This window comes from Oryctolagus cuniculus, chromosome 7 (genome assembly GCF_964237555.1).
Source record: "Oryctolagus cuniculus chromosome 7, mOryCun1.1, whole genome shotgun sequence".
Classification (NCBI taxonomy): domain Eukaryota; kingdom Metazoa; phylum Chordata; class Mammalia; order Lagomorpha; family Leporidae; genus Oryctolagus; species Oryctolagus cuniculus.
The window spans coordinates 93,263,107-93,278,031 of record NC_091438.1 but is presented as its reverse complement, the minus strand read 5'-3'; the positions used below and the strand labels follow the sequence as shown (position 1 = coordinate 93,278,031).

Genomic DNA, 14,925 nt, shown 5'->3' with positions numbered 1-14,925 from the left:
GCTAGGAAAGTTAGCAATTGTTAGCAACATTGGACATATATGTGTATATGTGCACACATATAAACTCACATTATACTCACATGTGTGATACAGAATATTAAAATTTACTTATAAATTCAAACAGGATTTTCTAGTTTTTAGCACAATAGTAAATCACTGGTGAAAATTTTGGGAAGCAACGCTGTCTAAAAACCAAGCATGAGTCTCAGGAATTTGGTTAATGTTGACTCATAGAAAAATTCTGTGATAAAATTGAAAGGTCTGGAAAAACATTGGAACAGTGAAAGGAAGAATGTAAAAATTCACAGATTTATTTAATAAAGAAATTTTATGATTTTGGTTGTTATAGAACAAAGGCCACATTATAGAGCAATGATTACTGGAGCAGCTTAATCCTGGAAGAAATTCTCAAGAAGTTAGGAATGGAAGAAAGACACTCATCTGTACACCTCTTGAAATACGACTAAAATGTCAAGACATATGAATCATTGTACTTTTAATAATGTAGTAGATAATATTTTGCACCCACATGCACCATACAGTGTGTCTATATAACTGTTAAAATATGTAATTTTGAAATAATCAGATGTATAAAGAAACCAGTGGTTCAATAGCATTCTAATATTAAGCCTTTTACAACTTTCAAAATGTTTGGAAAATAAAATATTTGAGTATTTAAAATCAGCTTATAAAAGACTTGCAAATATTGGTTTCCACAGTGATTATTCTTGAGTTTACACTAACAGTCAACAGTTTAATTTATCACTTAATCAATGAAGGCTCAGCAAGTTGAGAACACAGATAAGCCTTAGGCTTGGTATTATCTTAGAATTGTGTTAAGTAAATTTGAAGTATAGTTTTGATGAATTACTTAACATTTCAGACCCAGTTATAAATATTTGTTTTTGATATACAGGCAATTAAAATCTCTGTTAATCTCAACTTGCTAAGTGTAATTACATTTGTACAACTAGAGGGACATACTGGTCTTAAATTTATACTAGATTTCATAGGGAATGAAATAACAGGTGTTTTTAATTTTTAGGGGTAGTTCAGTGGATTCCATTTGAGCCAATTAACTACTAGAATTCAGATAGGGTAGATTTTGTTCAACATTTGATAGTTTTTGCTTTAGGTTATTGCTGATTTTCAACATCCTTGAACTGCCCCAGTCTTCCCTCAGGTATATACACTTTTCACATACCTCTAATCCTATGCTTCCTTGAAACATTAACAGCTAGCTGAATTGTTAACTAAGGGTTGTTCTAAGAACCCCGGGGGTGGGGGTGGGGAAGGGAGCGAAGATTAAAATCTTTATGTTCTCTAATATAAGGGAAAAAGCAGATAGGCACCAAGTCTGATTAGGCAGGAAACACCAGGGTTTCTTACGCAATCCTGAAATGCTAATTGTCTTCTACCTTGTCACACCAGACGCTGTGACCTTCAAAACAACCCGGAAGCCTCAGGTTTGTGAACAGCACAGGTGGGATGACATTTTGTGCTTCCAGGGGCTCCCCCACCGCCAGGCACATTAGTTTCGTCCTTGCTACCGCTTTCGTTCTGCCTGGCCAGGGAAGTGTCTGTGTCCTCCTCCTCACCTCCATTTCCTCCAAGTGCAGTGGCTGAAATAGATCTGCGCCTGCAAGGTTTGTATTTAAGAACTCACATTTTTGGCTCTTAGGAATGTACACCCTTAGTTAACTAGTCTCTTCTGTTAGTTCTAAAGGAAATGTGGATATCTCTCAAGCCGGGAGTTGGTGACTAGCTTTAATTAGACTGCAGGTTAATCCTGATTTTTTTTAATAGAGGAGTAAATGGAGTTGAGGTTTGCTGACTTTGTAGCCTAACTCCAAGACATGGAAGAGTGCTCTAGGTAGGAAAGAATTCTCTCACTAATGATTTGTAGCTACTTACTGTGCCTGACTTGGTGCCTGTGTGAGGATATGCCCTACCACTACTCTTGCAATTATGCACATGACTGAAGTTTTAAATATGTGCTGTTGTAATAACAAGAAAAATTGTCACTTCCCTTTTGAAAACAAGAAAAAAATCTTTATTTTAGGTAAACATGTTTTTGAATAACAAATGGAGGTACTTAATAATTTAATTAATGATCTCTATGTTGTATTTATGTAGCAATCTCTTTGTTTCTACTGTGCTCAACATGTTAGTGGCTTTCCTCTTCAATTCTCCCTCTGTTATCTTACTATTTTTTATGGCTTTGAATATTGTCTACATTTCAACTATCTCGAATTGTTTGTCTCTGTATCAGGCCTTTCACTGATCCTCTGAGCTCAGATGTCCAGCTTCCCACCTGATATTTCCATCTGTGATATCTCTTCTTAGACATTTTACAACATTCGAAACAAAACTCTTGATATTCTTGTACCCTGGTCTGAAACATACCTTCCCAATCTCAATAAATGGTACCATGTTCTGTCCGGTTTAAAATATAGAAACCTAGAAATTATTTTTGTTTTCTATTTCCTTCACCTCTCATGCAGTCTTGTCATTACTACTCCCAAAATATATTTTGTGTGCATTCATCCATTTTATCACTTTTGCTTATACCTTAGTCTATTATCTCCCATCTGGATTTCTGCAGAGACTTCAATATCAGTAGATGTATTTGGAGGCCTGCTTTTCATTTAAATGCCAGATTTTAATGACACTTTCTTCCTTTCATCACATAATTGAATTAAATTATGCCTCTAGAAAATAGAAAGAAAATTAACAATGTACCATATTACTTTGAATTTAAGTGCAAATGCTATGTTTGCAATAAGAATATTATTGAAATGCAATAGGATGCTTTCAAAGGATATATAGATTACTCTTGTGAAGGGCAGATCCTTTTTTTTTAAATTTTTATTTATTTATTTTTTGACAGGCAGAGTGGACAGTGAGAGAGAAAGAGACGGAGAGAAAGGTCTTCCTTTGCCATTGGTTCACCCTCCAATGGCCGCCTCGGCCGGCGCGCTGCGGCCGGCGCACCGTGCTGATCCGATGGCAGGAGCCAGGTACTTCTCCTGGTCTCCCATGGGGTGCAGGGCCCAAGTACTTGGGCCATCCTCCACTGCACTCCCTGGCCATAGCAGAAAGCTGGCCTGGAAGAGGGGCAACTGGGACAGAATCCGGTGCCCCGACCGGGACTAGAACCCGGTGTGCCAGCGCCGCAAGGTGGAGGATTAGCCTGGTGAGCCACGGTGCCAGCCCAAGGGCAGATCCTTAATATATAAAGACATGACACCAAATTAGGTCCATAAAATCAGCTGTCTTTGGCAGTATCTTCAGGGAAGTTGGAGGCAACAAGATACCACTTATTCTGCACCTGCTGACTCTCTGGATCAATCTTATTCTTCGCTGACCACAGGACCAGTGTTGTTAGAAAGTTCTCAACCCACTCTCCTTCACAGTCAATCATGCAAGCTCTCCCATACCCTGTCTGAGCCCCTTCACTTTCCTGCTCACTGATCCTAGGGAGATGGTAGGAAACATTTAACACTGGCTCTTGGTGTACTACTCCCTTGGGAGTCTCCACCTCCTGCATAAATGTTCGTGCAATAGGAGGAATACATTTGCTCTTTGTTCCATCTTTAGAACTAGAAAATGATCTACAATCAAGCAAACATATCTTCTAACTAGCCTTTCTGATTTCAATTTTGCTCCTGTGAGTCATTTTTTTTACAAGGCAGAAAGAATCATGAGTTTTAAAAAACTTTCAAAATGGGAATATATGTGCTGAAGGACACAAAAACCCGAAGTATATAATTTGATAAATTATCACAGAGTACTCACTGTCTGGTTAAAGAGACAGAATGTAGCCATTAGAAAGTTATGATGATGAAAATGGCTGCTCTCCTGGCAGGGAAGCTAAATTTCAAAAGGCATAGAGTATTGGGCAGAAAATAAAAAATAAGGGTGTGAGTTCTAGGTTTGAAACTTGACTCTGATTCCCTTTCCAATATTTCTCACAACTTAGAACAAATTAAAAAAAATCATAGTATTTATAGCAGGGTAAATGAGCAGCTAACTGTCCAGCAGAAGTAACCTGCCCCCTATTCTAGCTGACAGAGATCCCTGGCAATTGACCAAGGAGAGTTCAGTGTTTCGCCATACCTTCCTGACACCCTAGCATGCCATGGCACAGCATCAGAGAAGCTCTGGCCCAACCTATGGCTTTTTGTTAGGACACACATTTCTTGACTTATGTTATCATAAGATCCTTCTCTATTTTGTTCACTGTTGTTCTCTCTGCTTTGAATATTCAGTCTACCTTTTAGTTATGTTTCATATTTCTAAGATCTTTTGATTAATATTTTTTTCATTTTAGGAAGGGAAAGAGGGAATAAGGGAGTGACTTGTTGCGATCTGACTTTTTTGAAACAGTATTTTATTCTTTTTTTTTTTTAAAGATTTTATTTATTTATTTGTGAGATAGAGTTACAGACAGTGAAAGAGACAAAGAGAGGTCTTCCTTCCATTGGTTCACTCCCCAAATGGCCGCAGCAGCCACAGCTGTGCTGATCTGAAGCCAGGAGTCAGGTGCTTCTTCCCACTCTCCCATGTGGGTGCAGGGGCCCAAAAACTTGGGCCATCTTCTACTGCTATCCCAGGCTATAGCAGAGAGCTGGATTGGAAGAGGGGCAGCTGGGACTAGAACTGGTGCCCATATGGAATGCTGGTGCTGCAGGCAGAGGATTAACCTGCTGTGCCATGGCACTGACCCCAGTATTTTATTCTTTTAGGTGCACATTTATACTGTAATATTCATTAAAACATAACAGGAATTTACCTTTGTAAACATATATTTTCTTCATGAACATTTATCTTGTTATTTTTTGGGAGATAGTTTCAGCCTAACAATGCTGCATATTTATATATTTTAATTTTTTAAAACTTATATTTTAAAAAATCTGTATTGATATCAAACTCTTGATTTTCCATTTTCCATGGTCGAGTTTTTTTTTTTTTTAAGATTTTTTATTTACTTGATAGGAGAGTTACAGAAAGAAAGAGAAAGATTGAGACAAAGAGAGATCTTTCATCTGCTAGTTCACTTCCCAAATGGTCTCAATGACCGGGGCTGGGGAAGGCAAAACTAGGAGCCTGGAACCTCATCTGGGTATCTCAGGTATTTGGCAGGGGCCCAAGAACTTGGGTAATCATCCACTGCTTTTGGGGTACATTAGCAGGGAGCCAGATCAGAAGCAGAATATTTGAGACTAGACCCTGCTCTCATATGGATGCCATGTTCAGGTAGTGGTTTAACCTGTTGTGCCATAATGCTGCCCCCTAAGCTGCTATTTTTTAAAAGCTGGAATAAAAAGAACATTTCATTGGAATCATACATATTTTCAAAATCTGCTTGATAATCAGTGACTGATCATCAAATGGAAACTTTTTACTTCTTACTCCTTTTAATAAGGAAAATGATAGTGAGACTCAAGCATGTATCTGGAATCTTCTGCCAATTCAGAGTATTTTAATACTCTTTCCCCGCAGACCTGGTGTGTGGAGAACAGGATCCTTCAGTGCCAGACTGCTGTTCTTTATGGCTGGCCTCCTGCAGCTGCTGAGAAAGACCGTGATTTAGGGGATCCTCCCAGAGTTTTTGGACCTCTGCTTTCGGCCCTTCTGAATCATTTGTTCTACTTCCCTGGGTTTTGGAATGATGTTGGTAGATCCCCAGACCTTTGTTTTCTGGAAGATAGCTAGGATGTAAGTTTCAGCTTTCATAAAATTATCTTAAGCCTCATAAAAATACCAATGATGAATTTTTAGTGCTATGAATCATAAAACCAGTCATCAATGCTTTTAGAGAGAAAATGATGGTAGGATAATATAATAGCACATTTGCGGTTAAGTCTGTTAATGCTTCTAATAGTTTTTGGTTTTAAAAGAACACTTCTAATTCATAGATGGTTAATTCACCTTGACAGCTTCAGCTACCCCTACCCCTTCACTGTGCACATGTTCATGCACACACACACCTGTAAAATCTGTTTGAATTTAGATGCCTGGGGACCACTGGGAGAATCATAAAAAGATTTCACTTTATAAACACGTTTTTTTCCATTGGATTTTAAAATGAAATGTTTCTAAGGGTTGATCTATGGATTTCAGCTTTTTGTTCAAACAAGTATTCAGTCCAATGTTTATTTTATTTATTTATTTGACAGGCAGAGTTAGACAATGAGAGAGAGAGAGAGAGAGAAAGACAGAGAGAAAGGTCTTCATTTTTCTGTTGGTTCACCCCCCACGTGGCCGCAGCAGCCGGCACACTGTGCAGATCTGAAGCCAGGAGCCAGGTGCTTCCTCCTGGTTTCCCATGTGGGTGAAGGGCCCAAGCACTTGGGCCATCCTCCGCTGCCTTCCCGGGCCACAGTAGAGAGCTGGACTGGAAGAGGAGCAATGGGGACAGAACCGGCTCCCCAACTGGGACTAGAACCCATGGTGCCGGCGCTGCAGGCGGAGGATTAGCCTAGTGAGCTGTGGTGCTGGCCCAGTCCAATGTTTAAAAATTTTCTCTGTACTATGATTTAGAAACTTTGCTTTTGCTCTCCAATGCTGTTAAAGATCTTACTATTTAATCACATTCTCATTGGGCTCTAAGGAAAGACATTTTGCAAATACTATAGTAGAAAGAGTCATGTTTTACACTGGAAAAAAATTATAACTAAGTCTACATAGAACAGCATCACTTATTGTTGTATATACTCTTAACCCCATCAAATTTGTAATTCTGAGAAATGCTATTTGTTTTTTATTATTAAAATTAACAAGTACATAAAGTACATATATTTATACTTGAGTTTTTTACAGAAATTTTTCCATTGCTTAACTTTACTGAGAAGCACTTAGTTTATCTTTCAAATAGCCTTAAGGATTGATGTTATGTAATAACTAAGAAACATTAAGGCATAATATATTTTCCTATATTTTTATTTGTACACCGTGAACCAAATTTCGTGTTTTGTATATACAGATTTAGGAACACAGTGATGCTTCCCACCCTACCCTCCTTCTGCCCAAGCTCTCACTCTCCACCCTACTTCCTTTTTTATTCTTTCTTTTAATTTTTATGATGAAATACTGTCAGTTTTTTATTGTTTATTCAGTTTATTATTTTCTTTCTTTTTTTTTTTTTTTTTTTTGACAGGCAGAGTGGACAGTGAGAGAGAGAGACAAAGAGAAAGGTCTTCCTTTGCCGTTGGTTCACCCTCCAATGGCCGCCGCAGCTGGCGCACCGCGCTGATCCGATGGCAGGAGCCAGGAGCCAGGTGCTTTTCCTGGTCTCCCATGGGGTGCAGGGCCCAAGCACCTGGGCCATCCTCCACTGCACTCCCTGGCCACAGCAGAGAGCTGGCCTGGAAGAGGGGCAACCGGGACAGAATCCGGCGCCCCAACCGGGACTAGAACCCGGTGTGCCGGCGCCGCAAGGTGGAGGATTAGCCTAGTGAGCCACGGCGCTGGCTCTCAGTTTATTATTTTCTAAGCAAAGCATTCAACAAATAGTAAGAGGGAAAAATATCGTTCCTCAAGTGTAGAAACAGGGCTGTAAACAACAATCAAATATTAAATTGTCAATTTCACTCAAATATATTGGTTATTACAAATGAGGGAAAACCATATGATGTTTGTCTTTTTGGGACTGGCTTATTTCACTAAGTATAATGGCTTCCAGTTGCATCCATTTTGTTGCAAAAGATAGGATTTAATTCTTTTTATGACTAAGTAGTATTACATAGTGTATATATACCACATTTTCTTTACCTTGCATCATTTGAGAGACATCTGGGCTAATTCCGTATCTTAGCTTTGTGAATTGAGCTGCAATAAACATGAGGGGACAGATAATGCATTTGTATGCGGTTTCATTTTGTTTGTTAAAACCCATCAGAGGAGATAACCAACAAGTGTTTCCACAAATCCTCAAAGTACAAGTACATGCAACAAGAACAAGGAAGATACCAAGAATTCCAAAAAGGAACACAACATTCCAATATCAGAATGAGAAGATGAAGAGATGGATGAAATGCCTGCAAAGGAATTCAAAGGAATGATTATAAAATTGCTCAGAAACATAGAGAAACAAATTGATTAGATTAAAATCCATACATGGTATGAGTGAAAAATTTTGTGGAGAAATTTAGATATTGCACAGAAATCAAAGTAAAATGTTAGAAATGAAGAATTCAATATGTTAAATAGAAAATTCAGCTGAGAGCCACAGCAACAGACTCCGTGAGGCAAAAGAAAGAATGTATTAGCTGGAGGGCAAATCCTTGGAAATGTCTCAGTCAGACAAAAAAAAAGGAAAATAGAAAATAAAAAGTTACAAAAACTGAAAAATTTCTTGAAGATTTATTGGAGTACTATCAAACAACCAAACATATGTGCCTGAGGAGTTCCTGAAGGCATGGAAAGAGAGAGTGGACTATAAAGTCTATTCACCAAAATAACAGCAGAAAACATCCCTAATTTGGAGAAAGAAAGGGACATCCAAGCACAGGAAGCACATAGGATTCCTAATAGACATGATCAGAAAAGACCTTCATGACAACACATTATAGTTAAACTTTCAACAGTAAAACATAAAGAAAAGATTGTAAAATGTGCACAAGAGAAATGCCAGATTACCTTCAAAGAATCCCCAATTAGATTAACAGATAATTTTTCATCAGAAACCCTATATGCTAGAAGACGATGGAGAGTCACAGTACAAGTCCGAAAAGAAAGAAACTGTCAAGCCAGTATATTGTAGCCAGCAAAGCTGTCAATTATAAATGAAAGTGAAGTAAAGACCTTCCAAAAACAAACAGAAACTGAATTGAATTTGTCACCACTTGTCTAGCCTTACAAATGATTCTTAAGAATGTATTACATTGTAACACATGAGTCGTACTTTGGAAATTTATATTCATTAAATAAAAGATAAAAAAAAAAGAATGTATTACACATATTATGAAAGAATGTGAAGGCAGGAAATCATCCAGTAAAAGTACAAAGGAAATAAAAATGAACACTAGAAATATGTATGGAAAAATGGTGGAGTCCAATTGTTTCTTATCAATAATAATCAAAAATTTAAATGGCACAAATTCTTCAATTAAAAGATATAGGCTGGCTGCATGGTTTAAAAACAAGACCCATCTATTTACTACCTAAAAGAAACACACCTTACCAACCAAGGTACACACAGACTGAAAGTGAAAGGATTGGAAAACATATTCCATACTACTAGAAAGCAAAACTGAGCAGGTGTGGCTATCCTAATAAGCGACAAATAGACATTAATGCAAAAACTGTTAAATGAGACAAAGAAGGGCATTATGTAATGCTTAAGGGATCAATTCAACAGAAAGATGTGACTATAATAAATATATATGTACTCAGTGCCAGGGGGCCTGCCTGTTTGAAACAAATGTTCATGGATCTAAATGGAGACATAGACTCTAACACAACAGTAACAGGGGACTTCAACACCCCCACTTTCTTCAACGGGCAGATCAACTAGACTGAAAATCAACAAAGAAACAATAGAACTAATCAATGCTATAGACCAAATGGACCTGTTATTTACAGAACATTTCATCCCACAGCTGAAGAACACACATTTTTTCATCAGTGCATGGAGCTTTCTCCAGGACAGGAGATGTATTAGGCCATAAAGCAAGTCTCAGCATATTAAAAAAAATCAAAATCATACCATGTATCTTTTCTGACCACAATGGAATGAAGCTGGGAATTAACAACTTAAGAATTTCTAGAAAATATGCAAACACAAGGAAACTATAAAACATGTTCCTGAATGAACAATAGGTCATAGACAAAATCAAAAGAGAAATAAAAATTCCTGAAAAATGAAAGAAGATGACACTACAGCATATCAAAACTTATGGGATATAGCCAAAATGGTGTTAAGAGGGAAGTTTAAAGCAGTAAGTGCCTACATCAGGAAATTGGAAAGTCATCAAATAAATGAGCTATCAATGCATCTCAAGGTCCTAGATAAACAATAACAAACCAAATTCAAAATTAGTAAGAAAAAGTAAAAAATAAAATTAGAGTATAAATAATGAAAATTGAAGCCAAAAAATATAAGAGTTCAGTGAAATGAAGACCTAACATAACAACAAATGAAGACATAACATAACAACATTGGCCTAACTAACTTAAAAAATGGGAGTAGACCCCAAATTAATAAAATCAGGGATGAAAAAGGAGATATAAAAATGGATACCACAGAATTAAAAAGAATCATCAAGAATTTCTACAAACAGCAATATCAAACAAATTGGAAAATCTAGAAGAAATGCATAGATTTCTGAATATATACAATCTACCAAAATTGAGTCATGAAGACATATAAAAGCTAGGCAGACCAATAACTAAGATGCATATTGAATCCATAATAAATACCCTCCCAACAAAGAAAAGCCCATGAATGGATGGCTTCACTACTGAATTCTACGACTTTGAAAGAAGAACTGATTCAAATTCTTCTCAAACTATTGAAAACAATTGAAGGCAGGGAATCTCCCAAATTCATTCTATGAGGCCAGAAGTACCTTAACTCAAAACTCAGAAAAAGAGACAAGAAGGAAAAAGAACTCTAGACCAATATCCCTGATAAATATAGATGCAAAAATACTCAGCAGATCAAATCTAACAACACATCAGAAAGATCATTCTCCTGGACCAAGTGCAGAGATGATGGCTAAATATATGTAAATCAGTAAATGTGGTACATCATATTAACAAATTAAAGAATAAAAATAATATGACTATCTCAATAGAAACAGAGAAAGCATTAGATAAAATACAACATCCTATCATGATAAAAACTTTAAGCAAATTGGGCATAACATAACTAAGGCAAACTATGACAAACCCACAGTCAGCATCATATTCAATGGGGAAAAGTTGGAAACATTTCCACTAAGATCTATAACCGGGTAAGAATGCCCACTTTTACTATTACTATTAAATATAGTTCTAAAAGTTTTAGTCAGAGCCATTAGGCAAAAAAAGTAATCAGAGGGATATAAATTGCAAAGGAGGAAGTCAAATTATTCTTGTTTGCAGATGACTCCTCTAAGAGACTTGGAACTCATAAGAGAGTTTGGTAACATTTCAGGATATAAAACCAACACATAAAAATCAATAGCCTTTGTACACACAGACAGTGCCATGGCTGAGAATAACTTGTAAGATCAGTCTCATTCACTATAGCTACACAATTTTTTAAATACCTTGGAATGTATTTAACCAAAGAAGTCAAAGATCTCTACAATGAAAATTACAAAACATTTAAGAAAGAAATGGAAGAAGGCACAAAAATTGGAAAAATCTTATATGTTGATGGATTGGAAAAATTAGTATCATCAAAATGTCCATAATACTGAAAGCCATTTACAGATTCAAAGAGATCACAATCAAATGCAATTCTTATCATATCCAGAAAAATCACTGCTGAAATTTATATGGAAATACAAGAGACCCTGAATAGCTAAAGCAATCTTGTACAACAAAAAAACAAAGCTAAGGGCATCACAATACCAGATTTCGAGACTTGTTACAGGGCAGTTATAATCAAAACAGCCTGGCACATAAATAGACATGTAGACCAATGGAACAGAATAGAAACTCCAGAAATTAATCCATATTTTCACAACCAACTAATCTTTGAAAAACGAGCTAGAATCAATCCCTGGAGAGAGGGCAATGTCTTCAACAAATGGTGCTGGGAAAATTAGATCTCTGAGTGCAGAAGTGTGAAAAAAAGCCACTACCTTACACTTTATACAAAAATCAACTCAAAATGGATCAATGATCTAAATCTATTTATGACCTGGTACCATCAAATTACTAGAGGAAGACATTAAGACATTGATTTGGACAAAGACTTCTTGGAAAAGACCCCAGAAGCATAGGCAATAAAATAAAAAATAGACAAGCTAAGAAGCGTAGCTTCTGCACTGCAAAGGAAACACTCAGCAAAGTGAAGAGGCTACAGACAGAATGGGAGAAATTTAAAAAATATATAACTGATCAAGTATTAATATCCAGAATCAATAAAAACTCAAGAAACTCAGCAACAGCAAAACAAATAATCCAGTTAAGAAATGGGCACAAAGAATATAAACAGGCATTTTTTCAAAAGAGGAAATTCAAATGGCCAACAGACACATACAGAAATGCTTGGGATCATTATCTATCTGGGAAATGCAAATCATAACCACAGTGAGGTTTCATCTCACCCAAGTTAGAATGGCTCTCATACAGAAATCAAAAACCAATAAATGCTGGTGAGGATGTAGGGAAAAACATACTATAATCTGCTATTGGTGAGAGTGTAATCTATTACAGTTATTAAGGAAGACAGTATAGAGAGTCCTTGGAAATCTGAAAGTAGGGGTAATATATGTAAGTGTATATGTGTGTACATGTGTGTGTGGTTGTTGTATTATATTACCTATCATTGTGATTAAAGTGGCACCACACATTTATTGAACATGTTCTGTAATAAGTGTGAAATTTATTTACTTCTTGCGGCAACCTCATGAGGTATGTTGAAGTAAAATTCAAGATACTTAGCCTATAAGCATGGGCTGTGTTCCACTGGGATAAATTCATACCATGAATCTGAAGCAGAGCCATGAGAACCCTGGTAATCCAAGGCTTAAATTTTTTAGCTGCAGCACTGTGGGTTATAGAAGTGACCCCAGGGTAGGGGCCTATGTGGAAGTTGTGTGTGTATGGGTGCTTGAGTAGCCAGATATTTATTGGCATGAAAATACTTAAATATTTTTAAAATTGCTTTTATTTTTTAGGTAACATTTTCAATTAGCGTTATGGTAAAAGGCATAATTCCCCACTAATTAAAGAGTTCCCCACTAGTTAAACAGAAAGCAAAAAGGACCATAGTTCAGCAGTAACACAGGCAAGGTCCACATACAATCATCAAAGGAAAAGCTGCACCATTCACAATAGCCAAAATATTTCAAAGTTTTAAGAGCCAGAGTTCCCACGCTGGTGCAGACCAGGAACTATCAGCACTTAGAAGAAGTATGTTATTATTCCTCATTTTCCTATCAAAAAGATGCAGGCACAGAGAGATCAAATACAGTGGCTACTTGATATTCATGGGGAGTTAGTTCCAGCAGCCCCAGTATCCAAGGGGGTTTAAGTGCCTTGTTCAAAATGGTATAGGATTTTCTTGCACATCCTACTGAATGCTTTAAATCACTTTTGGATGATTTACGATAACTACTACAATAAAAATGCTATGTGAATAGTCGTTATACTATATTGTTTGGGGAACAATGATTTTTAAAAGCCTGTACATGTTCAATACTGACATCATTTTATTTTCCTGTATTTCCAGGCTGGAGACCCAACTGTAATTTCCTTAAGGTTACAACAAATATGTAGCAAAGCTGGAGCTGCAACAGGAACACTGGTGCCAGGACCTGTGTTGTTAATCAGTATATGGATATGACTTCATAGAGATATACTTTGCTTATCCACCACAATGAAAAATGTATGGATTTGAGTGGAATGGAGCTCAGTGGCTTGAGACCTCTGATTTCTTCTTTCTCCATCTTGGATGACAACACAAGTAAGAGAGCTGTTGAAGTGACCTCTGTAAACCATGAAACAGAGAATTTCAATAGAACATTCATACATATTTTTTAATTTGTGAAAGAATGGAATACTATGTAATTATTTTTATGGAAATGGACTGGCTTAAAAAGGAATGAGGAAAAGTTATAGAAGTTATAATGAACTTGTAATGTGATAAATGTTATGAATATATAATGTAATAAAATATAAATATGCATAAAGTGTTTTAATATATAAAGTGTACAAAATTATAATGTGATAACATATTATGAATTCATGATGGAGTGTATATCATAAATGGGCAACACTGTACAATAATTGTGCTCTAAGTTTTGGCAGAATCTTTCATTCTTAATATTCATGGTGAGACATGTTTTAGCTTTGATTCCACACTGGCTTTGTTAAGCATGAGTTTGGCTGCTGGCATGAGGTTAAGAAGCACATGAAGGCAATGTACTGTCCTAATGTGTGGATTCGTTAGTTGTGAGAGAACAGGACTGCATCCCATGTTTAGCACAGTGTCAACTTACAGGTGGTCTGTACATAGTGACGCAAGTACAAATCATTAAAGATTTGGGATGAGCACAGAGGAAGGAGAGTTAACCTTCCTGAAGACAGGGAATGGACAGATTCTTTTTTTGAGGAAAGCTCCATACTTATGTATTTCTTTTCTCTATAATCATTTTAATTTTGTTAGAGCGATGACAGTTTCTTTGGATATCTTCGCTGTGCACTCCGTCAGCAGAATTTGATTATGAATGTGGGCTCTGAATCATTACTGCCTGAGTTTGCACTCAAGCTCCTACTTAGTATTTACTTTGAGACTCTGGAAATCTTTACTTATGGAAATTTTGAAATAGTTACAAAATCATTAAAATTATAGCAGTATGTAATCCTCATCAATTTGTTTGACAAATATTTAAAGCAAAACACTGTATTTGCAGCAAATTTATGCACACAAGCGTTTCTTTCTTTTTCACTAAGCCTCTCTTACCTCAATTTCCTCATCTGTAGTATTGGGCTAATAATCATACTTGCCTGATAGCGCTGTCCTGAGAATAAACATTATGAATGAATATATGTAAGCTACTTATAATATTGTTTCAACCCAAAGTGAGGGCTGCAAATTGCTTCTTACTTCTGTTAAGTCCAATCACGCTGTTGATAAGGTATACTGAAGAAAACAGAGAATGCCAAGAGTTTTCAAAGTGGACAATATTACATGAAAGCTGTTGCTTAATGGATGACTAGGAAAAATAGAGACTGAGCTCATTTAATTGGATCTAGTCACTG

At 36.6% G+C, this 14,925-nt stretch overlaps 1 long non-coding RNA gene across 1 annotated transcript; it reads left to right on the top strand.

Moving 5' to 3' along the window:
- Window positions 1–1,398: 1,398 nt before the first annotated feature.
- LOC127493434 (uncharacterized) lies at window positions 1,399–14,708 on the top strand. Its single transcript, XR_007923586.2, has 2 exons — window positions 1,399–1,646; window positions 13,394–14,708. It is a non-coding gene; the product is annotated as an uncharacterized lncRNA (long non-coding RNA).
- The last annotated feature ends 217 nt before the right edge of the window (window positions 14,709–14,925 follow it).